The 14693-nt window shown below is 43.0% G+C and overlaps 1 long non-coding RNA gene across 2 annotated transcripts in view; it reads right to left on the bottom strand.

The window, feature by feature from the left end:
- LOC108350049 (uncharacterized) overlaps positions 1–4875 on the bottom strand; it is a 31893-nt gene extending 27018 nt beyond the window's left edge. Inside the window, exons 1-2 of one of the 2 annotated variants that reach the window (XR_015676077.1) lie at positions 4745–4817; positions 4478–4528 (exon numbers count right to left, since the gene is read on the bottom strand). This is a non-coding gene — a long non-coding RNA (uncharacterized LOC108350049). Of the gene's footprint in view, positions 1–4477; positions 4529–4744 lie in introns of both variants that reach the window. The other variant, XR_015676078.1, reaches the window with a different exon arrangement.
- Positions 4876–14693: the final 9818 nt, after the last annotated feature.

The raw sequence follows: 14693 nt of genomic DNA on the forward strand, positions 1-14693 counted from the left end.
CAACACAGATACCCATTTTCAAATGTAGCTTGCTTCAAACATTTTGAGGCAGGCGAGTAGAGACGTGGTGGCTTCTGCCTCAGTAAATTATCAAGAATGCATTCGGTTCTTCTCTGAGTTGTAGAAGGGAAGAGGAGAGCAACACTCAAACCAGAGAAATCTGGCTTACCCGAGGCTCAGTTGGCTTTCAGAAGAGACCACGTGCATTGTAAGACATCATAGCTCTCATGTAAAGGCAACTGCCAGCCTCTGAGCTTCTCCTACCCCTACACCTGACCGGCCCCCTCCCCTCCCCTGAATCCTTTACAAACAACCTCCACCCCCCATACCAGACCTTGAACAGTTAAGAGTCAACTTACCACATTAGGGCATGGAATCTGTATGCAGCTTGTTACTTATATGATTGAAAATCCATAACTTAGCATCTCTAAGCTAACTGATTACACTTTGGTGCTAAAAATTGTGGTCTATATGTAAAAGAAATTATCAATGTGAATCAGGAAAGAAAAAAACTGGAAAACATAGCTTTCTAATATGTACATTCTGGATCCAAAAGCCAGCAGAAAACAGAGACTATGAAATAGGATTTCATTTTCTCGGGACAGGTGAAGGTCAGGGCTCTTCCACCGAAACTGACATTATAAGCGTGGAAATCAGCCACCTGTTCTCAGGAAGTGTGGCAACGGCTGCCAAGAAGCCTGCAGGTGCTGACATTTTCACTGGGTAATAAATTTTGACCAACAAATACATCAACAAATACCTAGGAAGGAAAGAAAGAAAAACCTAAAAGACAGACTTCTCATCAAATAGAAACCCAGGCAGTTCTTAGATGTGAGAAAGGACAGGGTGGTTGGGGAAACAAAGACAGGGCAGGACATCTCCAGTGGCTAACACCCTTCTCCTGGTAGAAGAGTGAGAAAACCATGGACAAGTGTGGGGAACAGAAACCATAGCTAAGAACATGGTCATTAGCCTTTAAAGGACAACTCACAGAAGAAAACTCATCACATCTTGAGTAGAAAGAGAGGTTAAATTACATACGGATGTGTTGGCTAGTTTGTGTCAACTTAAGACAAGCTAAAGTCATCTGAGAGGAGGGAACTTCAATAAAGAAAATGTCTCCAGAAGATCAGACCATAGGTAAGCATGTTTCGTATTGCCTTAATTAGCGATTCGTATGGGAGGACCCAGCCCACTGTGGGTGGTGCTACTCCTGGGCTGATTCCTAGGTTCTGAAAGAAAGTAGGTTGACCAAGTCATGGAAGCAAGACAGTAAATACCATTTCTCCATGGCCTCTGCCTCAGCTCCTACCTTCGTGTTCCCACCCTGCTTCAGTTCCTCTCCTGACCTCCTTCAATGGTGAACTGTGCTGTGAGAGTGTAAGCCCAATAAACCTTTTTCTCCCCAAGTTGCTTTGGGCATGGTGCTTCATCCTAACAATAGTAAACCTATCTAAGACAGAAATTGGTATCAAGAGTGAGGTATTTCTGAGACAGACCTGACCATGCTGGTTTATGGGAGGGCTATGGAAGGACTTTGGAATTTTGGGTGAGTGTTATTTGTAAGCTATTCTGTGGGAGCTTGGAAGGTAAGAATGTTGAGACTAATGCAGATGATGGAGGCCTGACCTGGGAAGCTTCAGAGGGAAGTTGAGGGTCCCTTCATGACTCTATCAGGGCCATTTGCTATTGTGAGTTAAGAGTCTTTGGTTCAAGTTAGCTAAGACTGAAGAATCGGCTAAAATTAACAAAATGCCATAACCACAGAAGTGAAACTTTTGCTTTACTGAGACAATTGATGCTGGTTAGCTGGAGCCAGCAGCTATTAAAAAGAGACTGGCATCACTGAGGTAATATCTTCTGGGAAGTGTTTCCTTAGAGTCAGCATTTGCAAGTCGTTTTCTAGATGGCCAAGGCTGTACCTTGCACTGGTTGCCAAGCATGGTGGTATAAGAGTGGGTGGTACTGGTTTTGAAGTCATGATAGCCACTGAGACTTGGCACTGGGAGAGGCCAGAAGAGGTCAGGAGGGGCCACTGGTGACAAGGCAGCTAAGTCACAGGAATAAAGAGGTCATGGAGAAATTTGAGGCTTTGCGTCATGAATAGAGCCCAGGAGAGGCCAGTGGTGAAAGTGCAGCCCAGCTCTAGTAGAAGACCCCACAATTGTGGAAATGCCAGTACTATGGGATGACCACCAAAACAACCATCAGTGATGGAGTGGAGCCAGCCTGATCTTAGAAGACAAACCGTGTGCGCTCCTGAGTGCAGTGCCAGAGAAGTGACCCAGGGCCCTGAAAGAGCCCAGAAGATTGTGAGTGGATTCCAGATATTGGACATTGAATTATTTACATTGTAGGAGTTTGGTTTTGCTTTGTTCTGATTGTGTCCTCCTTCTTCCCTAAATAAAAAAGTATTTAATTTAATTCTGATTTTACAGTAGCTCACAGTTGAGAGTCTTTGAAATTTTTAAAGAGATTTTGAATTTTTAAAGAGACCTTTTAATGTGTCTTCATTTGTAAAGACTGAGACTTTTAACATTATTTATGTTTTATATTGTGATGTTGTCTTGGGCATAAATGAGAAAGGAAAGGTTCTACTGGAAAAATGGTGTGTTTGTATGTACAGTTCAGATAAAAACTAGCCAGGACAACTGATTCCATGTCAACTCATCCGAGAGGAGGGAACCCCAATTAAGAAAATGCTTCCATAAGGTCAGGCTGTAGGCAGGACTGTTGGGCATTTTCTTAATTAGTGATTGATGGTGGAGGGCTCCACCCATTATGGGTAGTGCATTCCCAGGCTGGTGGTCCTTGGTTCTATATAAAAGCAGACTGAGCAAGTCAGGGGAATCAAACTAGTAGGCAGCACCCCTCCATGGCTTTCTATCAGCTCCTGCCTTCCTGTTCCTGCCTGTTTGAGTTCCTGTCCTGACCACCTCTAACAATGGCTTGTGCTGGGAAGTATAAGCCAAATCAACAGTAACCCTGACTGGGACAACACAACAGGACATCACTGTGATTTCAGAAAGCCCCCTTCTCTAGAAAAGAATTCCCACATTCAGACTTTACTGCTGCTGTTGTTTGATTAAGCTTTGCTATTTAACTTTTCAGTAGTTTTATATGGGTAATTTATTTGAATAATTTTGACGTCTAGACCAAGCTTATAAGATAAAAATAAGTCAAAAGTTTAAAATTAATTGAAGAAATAAATTTGATAACTAGTCAAACAATGATTTTTTATGAAAAATAAATTGCCTGTTAATTAGTAAATTTAAAATTGAATGCAGTCAATTTACAATTGCCAGTGCTGTTGGAAAAAAAAGGTAGAAATGAGAAACATCCCACAGAGACCCTAAAACTTAATTTCCATTTCAACTATTTCTTTTGTTTTCTTTTTCTTTCTTCTTTCTCTCTCTCTCTCTCTCTCTCTCTCTCTCTCTCTCTCTCTCTCTCTCTCTCTTTTTCTTTTCTTCATTCTGGGGTTGAACCTAGGCTTTGCACATGCTTGGCAAACACTCTTACCTGCCCTAGTTTTCTTGGGTTTTTAAGACCCCTTGCTTCTTTTCTAGTTATTAAAGTTAACATTTATTCAGTGTTTACTGTTCCATGGTTAAGGCTGGGGACACAGGGCTAAGCCATGCCCTAAAAGCAGCAGAGTTCCTTTAGTGGTTTCCTTTTATCAGCTCATGAAAGTCACACATCTCATAATTAATTGAAAGGGGAGTTGGCATCAAAGGTGAAGAGCCTGCCAGCCAAGCATGAGGACCTAAATATTGATCCCCATCTCCTTCATAAATCTGGGTACTGCAGTTCACATCTTTAAGTCCAGGGGGGAGCAAAAGTGAGTCACTAAGACTCACTAGCCAATCAGCCTAGACAATAGGTGAACTCTGGATCTGTGAGAGACCCTGCTTCAAAACATAAGGAGCAGAAGGGTAGAGAAAGACACTATTGCTGACCTCTGAACTCTGAGCATAAACATGTACACACACACACACACACACACACACACACACACACATGTGCAATCACGTATACACTACACACATACACAGAGTGTCATATATATGTGTATATATATATATATACTCACATATGTCTGTATGTATGTTTGTATGTATGTATGTATTATACTATTTCTTCTGTAAGTTATTTTCTAAAAGGAAGAGTATGTTGTTTGCTAGGTCTCATTCTTAATCCTAAAGAGAATAGCTAGAGAAAATGGAGAAAGAATACAAAGTAAGCAAGAGCAATAGAAACATGAACAGAAAAGTAAGACAGAAGTATAAAAGTAAAGTATAAATCACCTAGAAATGACCTTGAAGTGAACCCCAATATTTCCTAGGAAGTAGAGAACTGTGAAGTGATTGTACTTTTGAGTATTGTGACTGAAAAGCCACAGGGTAATCTAGTATTGGACGCAGGGATGAGACAGAGATGATGTCATTCCAGTATATAGCCTGGAGGAACAGGTTACCTGGTGAGACAAGAACAGGAGTCCTGATGATCACTGTCACCTCAGAGCGACCTGCAAAGAATAAGAGATAACACATCAGTCAAAGCAATTAATAATAAGCTTATTTCACAAATAACTTTTTACTCATTCTACAGATATTTGAGGCATCCCCACAGCCCACCAGTTACACATCCAGCCCACCCAACTCAATTGGAATACAATCAGTGTTTCTTGAACCAGTAAATGAAAGGAGGAGGAGCAAGCCAATGCTTCTGAATATCTACCCACCCATTAGTCTCCGGATCCCTCCGATCGGTAATTCTTTCTCCTTGGCTCCTGTTGCATTCACACATTAATAATCTTAAATCTCAGTTGCCAGGACTCCAGGCTCTCATGGGTCATACCAACCAAATGCACCCAAGTGGACCTGTTCCACAAATACTCATGACTCTGAACAAGGGAATTATAGGATTTCAGGAAATAAGATTAATGCTTTTCTTGCTAATTCCCTCACTTCTGGGTAAAATAAAAACAAACATTTGGTGAGCAAATATCACCTAGGCAGTAGACACTGCATTCAGGATGTAAGGAGAAATGTTCTAGCTTAGGCCTTCAGCTGGGTACCACTGCTATACCAAGTCACATGTCACTCATGGCGTGACCTGGGTGAAACACTCAAGCTTGTTCAGCCATCGTAACACTGAGCAAGATGGACTACAGGTCTTGCATATGATCATCTCTCTGATGCTACAGCACAGGTTCTGGCCAATTTGATATGGGAGGCACAGAGAATGAAGTAGGAAGAGTATATATGTGTACACACACACACACACACACACACACACACACACACACACACACACACACACAATGGCTGGCCCTAAAACTAAGAACCCAGGGAGTAAGAGCCAACGTGATTACAGAGATACAAAGGCAATCTCCCAGAATTAACCCCTCAATACTAGCTCAGAAGCCAGGGTTTAAATCCTAATGAACCCTCCCACTCTTACATGTGTGTGTCTTTGCAAATCTCTCCAGGTAGCTCTAATGTGCAAGCAAGGACAAGAACCACTGTCAGAGCACTGGAGAGAAAAGCAATGATTCCTTCCTGCCTGTTGCAAAGGTCAAAGCTGGCACCTGTCTAACATGACAGATTAACAACAGAAGAGCTGAACAAATGTTCCTGAAGTTTTATGTGACTGGAGAGTCTCCAAAAATTAAGGCTGAAAGCTCAGGGACAGCTGCATTTTTATGCTAAGTCTGATGAAACCCTTGGATGGTTGTAGAGAAACACGATTGGACATAAATATGCCCCATTGATAATAAACTGTGGCTGTGGAGACTCTCTTCAAGGGCTAGTGAGAGAAAGGCTATTCCTACCCTTTTCTGTCTCTGTAAGACATTCCTATGCCATGTATAAGGCAGGACAACTTGGGGCCTCTGGAGTGACGAGGTCAGAGAGTAACCTTTCCAAGTTTTATGACTTGCTTTGGGGGGAGGAATTACAGTTTCCATGACCAACTTAGTGGGGATAAAGAACTAGAAACAAGAAGGCGGAGACCCAAGACATGTTTGTATCTAAAGCCCTCCTAGTTTCTTCTACTCTGGTATGCAAATATACTCTGCATACCAAAGTGCTGTGCTTTGGGGATTACAGGACAGAGGAGATGGCATAGTGGTTAAGAGTGGTTACTGCCCTTTCAGAGGACATGAGTTCAATTCCTAGCACCAACATTAGATAGCTGACAACCAGCTGTAACTCAAGCTTCAGGGGACTTGACACTCTCGTCTGACCTTCATAGTTACCAAATACATGTATGGATCATATATACACATACTCACACATACTCTCATACACACACATACACATACGCACACATGCACACATACACACACACACATTCTCATACTCTCTCTCTTTCTCTCACTCCTTCTCTCTCTCTCTCTCTCTCTCTCTCACACACACACACACACATACACACACACACACACACACACACACACACACACACACACACACACTACAAATAAAAATGAATTATGGGAATCACATCCTGTAAGTTACCTACAGCTTCACAGAAGAGTCTGGTTCTTCCCCCTCTATCCTCCAGGTTCTATGTAGAAACCATGGGTCTTTTAAACACAGAAAGGAAAACCACTAGATAAAGATAAACCACTGAGAATTGGGGTTGGAGAGATGGCTCAGAGGTTAAGAGCACTGACTGCTCTTCCAAAGGTCCTGAGTTCAAATCCCAGCAACCACATGGTGGCTCACAACCATCTGTAATGGGATCTGACGCCCCCTTCTGGTGTGTCGGAAGACAGCTACAGTGTGCACTCATACATAAAATTAATAAAGCTTTTTAAAAAAAATCATTAACTCAAAAGAGAAATTACCAAGAGTGCTTACAAGTTTAACCCAAGCTAAACCTCTTAGAGAATGATTGTCCATCTGAAAGAGTGAGAATGTTTTCAGAGTAACGTTAAATTAATAAACACTTATGGTAGCACCAGAATGTGTCCATGACTTGATGCTGATGACAAAATGCTCCTTTGGAACACTTGCCTAAGTCTTCTCCCACCTCCTGGGTCATTTGGTGGGCTAAGAAGTGCTCCTGAAATCGCCCCTGATCACTCCTGCTCTCTCCTCACCAAGTCCAGTTGCTCTTCGGTATCTGTCACTGAGTAACTTGTAATTACAAGCAAATTGGAAGCCCCCCCCCATACTTAATCAGCTTCTCCTGTTTGCTTTGTATGGGTAGGCCCAAGGTGTCCATCTGCTTAGGAGGAGATTAACAGTTGAAGTTGCAGAAAAAGCAGGAGGCTGGCACTAAGGTCTGACATGCCAAATAGGATTATGCAGTAAAACAATAGTTTTACAAGCCAGACATTTTTGCTGAGAGGATTTTCCAAATTACTCTAATATCCACTTTATTAAGGGCCAATAATGGTGTTCGTCTGCTGTGAGAAGCCACTCCTTTCCTCCTTAGACAGAAAAGCCAGGGAGGCTTGAGACTCCTGGAGGATGTGGTGCAGGGGAACTATTAAAGTGAAAGCCTGGGAAGATCAAGGAGGCAAGGAGAGAAGAGAGAGGGCATAGAGGACCAGCCCCAGCCGCTGTGGTTAATTCACAGGGACAGTGATGACAACATTGAAAGCTAATGTGCCCCCAACTGCTCAGGACTCCAGACACCACCCACCCGAGGACTCTGCCCCTTCAAGTTGACCCTGCAACGTCACACAGGGATACCCTAGAAGAGTTTTGCTGAACCTCTCTCAGGTACTATTAAATATAAATTCCGAGTTGACTGAAAAGAAATTTGACATCTTTTTTAATCCTGAGAATCTTTCCCTTGGAACTTGTTTCGATATTTCAGTAAACCTGGTAGGTTTTTACAAAGTGGAGGTGTATTGTTTCTACCCATTCCATTTGATACTGCCACAGGATAACTGAATGAAGTAGGTGCCTTTGTATTCACTGCCAACAAACTGTGGCCTAGTCATTATGAACATGCAGACATCATGATCAGTCACGTATTGAGCACGGTAACGTCTCTGGTGCTGGGATATAGGGAGCAGAAAAAGAATTATCCTCAGTGCCCAGTGAAGTGAGAAAAGAGACAGTGTGAAGAACACTTATAGTATTGTGGATTGAATTGTCTCCCCCCACCCCACCCAAAAAATTCATTGAAGCTCTGATGTCCCATAGCCGAGAAAGTGCCTTAGTTGGAAATACGGTCTTTGCAAATGGAATCAAGTTAAATGATATCATATTGTTCTGAGAGGAGTCTAATCCACTGTGACTGCTGTCCTGATCCATAAAGACAAGACACAGGGGACAACACTTCCTATGTAAAAGAAGTGACACAGATTGGAGTTATATAGTATGATAGTTTAGTTCTTGTGTTTAGTCTTATCCCCAGAATATGGCAGTGTTGAGTGGTAGGAAAAATAAATTAGGTCACTAGGGATTTCTTTTGAGAAAAAGAAACATCACACACACACACACACACACACACACACACACACACACACACACACATCTTTCCTTCCCTTTTGCCTCTCTGCTGATGTAAGCTTTCTCCACCCCATTTTCCCTCCATGTGGTACCTGGACATGGACTGAGCCCCAACACTATGTGCCAGTATAAACCTTTCTCTCTTTACATTGATTATCTCAGATGTTTACTCACAGTAATGGATGGTTAACTGACTCATATTGCCTTAAGAAAATAGATATCAAAGATTCCTAGCCACCACCAGAAGCCAGGAAAGAGACCTGCAACAGAGTTCCCCTCAGAGTCTTCATAGGAACCAACCTGTCATTTTTTTGGTTACCCTTTTATGTCGCCGAGATGGCTTGAATAAAAATGCCCCCCCCCCCACACACATTTCACATATTGTAATGCTTGGCCTGCAATTCATGGAACTGTTTGGGAAGGATTTGGAGGCGTGGCCTTGTTGGAAGGGTGTGTCTCTGGGGGTAGACTTTGACTTAGACTTTGCAGCTATAGCTGCAGTACCAGGCCTGCCTGTCTGTTGCTAGGCTCCTCATCATGATGGACATAGCCTCTTAACTCTCCAGAGCTGTAAGTCCCCATAACTATCTCTCTCTCTCTCTCTCTCTCTCTCTCTCTCATCCATGTGGAAAAGTTTAATGAGAAAAGAAGAATAGAAGAATAGAAGAGGGGAGAAGTAAGGGCCGACCATGAGCACATGGAGGGAAGGGGAGGATGGGGAGAGAAGGGAGAGAGGAAAGAGGGCAAGAGAGCAGAGCAGAGGAGAGCAAAGAGCAAGAGAGCACCATAACCCTTTCTTCATAAGCTGCCTTGGTCATGGTGTTTCATCATGGCAATAGAAAAGTAACCAAGACGGTCGCTTTTTTAAAGTGGTAACTCTCAGAAACTACAAATACTCTATAAAAGGGGCTTTGACAGGGCATCCTCACAGCTCCTTGCCTAGACTGCGACATGCTCTTTTCTCTGTGGAGTGACTGGAGGCAGTAACTGTTCAGGAAGTGGCAAGCTTTGCCAAAACAAAGCTGAGCCTAAGAAGAAAATATCCCATGCACACTGTAGTCAAAATCTACACTTAGAAGACCCCAGAAGGAGATAGACCTGTGGTAGACGAAGATGAAACTCAATCTGAAAGTGCAGGGGAGGAAGCTTTTCGGTTGCATAGCGGTCTACGATGAAGACACAATGTCAAGGCTCGGAAACAGGGCACTGTGTTCTCCAAGTGTGTGTGAGTTGCTCTTAGGGCATTAAAGAAAGAGAAGCCTTGGGAAATGAACTGTGGGGGAGCAATGCAACTTCACAAAGTGGGAATGTGGTGCAGCTACTGGGGTCCCACACAAATAGGGGCCTGGAGATGCTCAACCGGCTTTCCAAGGAGACAATGCCATCTTTATTATTGTTGCTTTCACCGCGATGACACTGCCTACTGAACTGATTTTTCAAGAACGGCTTTCTGAGTTGACACGGATTCATATCTTTTTCTACCAAGTTCCAAAAACGAATGCAGACCCCGGAGGGTGAATATTTAGAATTCTAAAGGATTTTTCTAGGTAAAATCTAGGTCTGCCATCTCTTAAAACAAATGAGTTCAGGTGCAAAAATACATTCATGTCAAACCACTTCAAAAAGCAATATGCGTCAAGCTCCATAGATCATGTCTGGGTTTTTCTTCCAGTATTAGACATCAATGTAAGACGCACAAAGCGGGGAGGTGGAAAAGAATCTCAAGCAATTGTTTTTCATTGTTGAACAATATATTTTAGCCTTAGTTCCAGTTTAATTGAAATTATTTACCAAGGCAAACACATCTGCTACGTGGAGAAATGTTGTCTGATGCAGGTCAAAGACACACCATGAGACTATGGAATGGTATCTTTGGCAAGTGTTGTGGAAAAAGTAATTAACTCTGGTTTTCAGAGAGTGATGATCTAGGCTTGGCTTTTGTGTTGTTGGAATGTTCAACAGAGAAGCTGGCTGGCGGGGGTCAAGGGTTTCCAGAGCCTCTCTGCCCTTGCTTTCCTTATATTTACATTTTCAGCTTTAGTGGAGGGGATTTTGTGCAGAAAGAGCTATTTTAGTTGCCATGACCTAAAATCCCAGCACTAGCAAGCGATTCTCTCCTCTTCTGGGGAGGGCCAGTTCTGCAGATCCAGGAATGAATGACCAAAAGCAGGAAAGCAGGAAGGCTATGTGTAATTATGGACCCAAAGTCCAAATGACTGGTTTTGATCAACATGGACCCTTTGCCTAGTGCTAATCCATTTGTTCATTTATTGGAGTTTAAAACCGAGCCCTATGCCCTCCAGCCTCAGCAAGCAAAGACATAATTTAAAGTACCAAGACACAAATGTGCTATTTATTCCCATGTAAAAGAGTCATTCTTACGGTGACTTACATTTTTTTCCCCTTCAGGAAGCTAGATCTTTTCAAGTTGTTTACCATGTTGTCAATGATTACCATCATTAATAATGATAATGACAGTCACCAGGCCTGGGCAATGTGCTGGGGAATAAATAGACCTCTGAACCAGGCTTCAGCCCAACCGAGAGAAACAATGGTGGTTTTGTCTCACCACAGAGTTCACAAACTGGGATGACAAATATCAAGAAGGTCTGGACCCAATATCTTCTCTCTCTCTCTCTCTCTCTCTCTCTCTCTCTCTCTCTCATCTCATTTCAAAGCTCCCTTTTTGCAATTCCTTGTGCATACAGAGGGCGTGGATTACAGTCAGCCTCTCTGTATGACCTGGCACTGGCTCCACGGCCCGCACAGTTCTCCAGGCTGGCACAATTTGCCAGATGCCCCCAGCTGAGCAGGACTGGATGTCAGTGCCACTGGATGCTCTATTAATGGAATCTGTTATCAAGTCACAAGACAAGATGCCAGGCTGGCACCACTCTGCAAACTGGAAGTGCATGGGGAGTGGGAGAACACAGATTCCCTGTCTAGCAGTGAATAGCTAAGCTGTGAGAGCCTTCGACTTAGTAGCTACTAGGAATTGGCCTGTCACAAATGGCTCTACTGTGGGCGAGGGAGGAGCATGTGACCGTGGGTCGTTTGTCTGTCTGTGTACATGTATGTGCTTTAGTCGTCGTTGTAAATGCATGTAGGAAGGCATTCAGAGAATAAATGATAGCTGTGATTCTTGGCTGGAGTCTTGCTTGGATTAATGTGTTCTGAGAGCATTATGAATATAAATATAAGTGAAACATTAGGAGCAAGAGTAGAAATTGAATAATAACTCTTTTTCTGGAGAGTAATTGCTTTGGAATAATTTACCCTCACCATTCCATGGGTGCCTAGAATAAATATGTGATTTGTTTCTATCATTTCACTTTACAAAATTAGACTTAATACACGTTTGATGGGACACCTTCCCCCACCCCTCAATGTCCATACTTCCTGCTCCAGGATTCTGAAGTTTAGTTTTAAAGATGAGGAAGATGGCTATGCTGTGGCTTGATTAGGTCACCCACGAACTCATGTGCTGAATGCTTGGCTTATATTGATGACGTTATTTTGGACAGATGGTGTAAACTTAAGGAGATAGGCCCTACCTGGAAGAAACAGGTTACAAGCAGGGGCATTATTTTGAAAGTCCCTGATTCCATACACACTCTCTCTCTTCTTATCTATCAGGAAGTAAATATAACACCCCTACCCTACACTCTGAGCATTTCCCACCATGGAGGACTGTGACACTGTATGCCAAGGTAAAGCCTTCCTCCTTTAAGCCAGGTATTTGGTCATACCGATGAGAGAGTTACCATCACACCTTCATAATTCTGCTCCCCTTTCACCTCAGATGTCTATAGAACAAGACTCGTAAGCAAAGCCAAGCAGAGAAGCAGAGGGCATTTGCAGTTTCCCCCTTTTCTGACCCACATGGTACAATCATGGTGCCCACCAGTACCATGGTGGACTGGATGCTACCACCACCATGGAAATTCCTAAAACGTTAAGTTTTTCCAAATGTGCTTATGGAGATCTTTTACCAAGGAGGAATGAGTACTCTTAACCCTCTCCTCTACCCACACAGCTTCTGCCAGTCAGCTCAGTTCTCAACACTGCCCTCCATCCCAGACTGTGAGTAGAAATACAGACATCTCAGACATACAGACAAACCTAATATAAGGATGCAGAACACATGCGCATGCACTAAAGGTCAGTTTCTGCCTTTGGACACACACGTTACGCTGAAATCAACACAGCCTTCACTTTTGTATAATTATCCCCATAGGGGTTATCTACATGTATCAAAGGGCACCTTCAGTTTAGGCCAATTACGTTTGTTTTTCTTTTATTATTTAGACAGATAAAACAGTCAAAATACGTTTATCATATTGTTAAAAAAGAATTTCCCTGCTTCTACACATATTTTACAAGTATAACAGGTTCCCACTGTCGGAACTCAGGGGGCAACAGCTTCCTGTTTTTTCCTCACTTGTACTATGTACAGGTCATTTCTGGAAGAGCACTTTCCTCTTAGTGCAAAAGAAAAAAGAAAAGAGAGGTAGTAGGAGTATGGAGATTTTTCTTTTAAACTTCCAACAATCCGAGATTCATGCCTTTAAATTTTCAATCACAGAGCACAGATTTGCTGTGAGCCTTCTATAAACCTATCAGTTAAAAAGCCGGGAGAGTGTTAGGTCATGTAACCTCCAGCAAATTTCAGGCCAAGCTAAAGCAGTTAAACCAGGCTGCTGCCCCTCAGGCATTGGAGGGCTGGATCATTCCAGGCTAGTGGTCTGGGTCCACATCCTTCTTCCCTCTGTAAGGACCTTCTGCAGAGATGAAACTCGGGGACACAGGACACACTGCTTTTTCCTTACAGGGAAGTGTCAAGGACATTTGCATCAGTAGATTTGTGAGGGTTTATCACACTCACTCTCTGGGATCCCCTTATAGCTTCTTGTCTGAAGCTACATGTTGTCTCATTCTTAAAGAGGGAGCTCTGTGGGATCATAGAGCTCATTGGTCTCAACTCTCCTCTATCTCCACAGTATTCTTACAACTCAGCAAATATATGCTGAATAGGTGAATGCGTTCATCTGCCCACTCCACATATAGCCAGTGGTGAAAGCTAGTACACAACTTTGAGAAGTTCTCAGAAGAAAAATAAACACTAAGCCATGGCAGGGGGAGTGTGGGAGGGAAGAAACCACGCTGAACTAGATAGTACATTTATATTACCTGATGGGTGCTACCATACGAAGACAAGCACATTCACTGTTCTGCCCCCTCCCACACTGATTAGTAAGTTATTCTTTCAACGATTAGTCACAGAGTGTGTGGGCACCGCTGCCCTCTCAATCACGGGGAACCACACTAGGATACGAAGCTGTCAGTCCTGAGGTACAGGCAGCTGAGTGCTGGTGATAAGATGGGGTAGAGTCCAAGCTGCTGGGAAGCTTAGCAGGCATCTCTAGGTAACCTACGTTTTGGGTAGGAGTAGGCACCTGGTTTGCAGCTGTTTGAAGTCCAGGTGACTTCAAAGTTCGATACCTGGTGTACATATTCATTTTCACAGCTAACAGTAAGGTTTCTGAGTCTATGGTGGTTTGAATGAGAATGGCTCCCATAGGCTTATATGTTTGTATTCTTGGTCCACAGTTGGTTCTCTCTCTCTCTCTCTCTCTCTCTCTCTCTCTCTCTCTCTCTCTCTCTCTCTCTCTCTCTGCAGGTTAGGATGTGCACTCTCAGCTACTTCTCCAGCACCATGCCTCCCTGCCTGCCACCACACTCCCCCGCCATGATGATGAGGGTCTACCTCTCTGAACTTGTAAGCAAGCCACCAATTAAATGTTTTCTTTTATGAGTTGCCTTGGTCGTGCTTTCTCTTTACAGAAATAAAACATTAAGCCAGAAGTTGGTACCAAGAATGGGGTGTTACTATTAAAGCCCTGATCACACTGTTTGTTGGTGAAAGTGGAAGACTTTGAGACTTGGGATTTAAAAAAGTCCTTGCAAGTTCAGAAGGGAAGAACATTAATAAGTGAACTTTAGACCATTCTTAATGTTATTTTGACAAAAACAAACCATGGCTGCTTTTTTGCCTTTATCCTAAAAATCTGTCTGAAGGCAAATTGAAGGGGTTTTGGATTAATGACATTGGCAGTGGAGCTTTCAAGGCAGCCTAGTATCGACTGTGTCACATTAGTGGTCTCCCTTATGGAGGTCGAAAATGAAAAGGAGCAAGTGGGGCAAAGACAAATACAGAAT

This window comes from Rattus norvegicus, chromosome 2 (assembly GCF_021556685.1).
Source record: "Rattus norvegicus strain SHRSP/BbbUtx chromosome 2, alternate assembly SHRSP_T2T, whole genome shotgun sequence".
Classification (NCBI taxonomy): domain Eukaryota; kingdom Metazoa; phylum Chordata; class Mammalia; order Rodentia; family Muridae; genus Rattus; species Rattus norvegicus.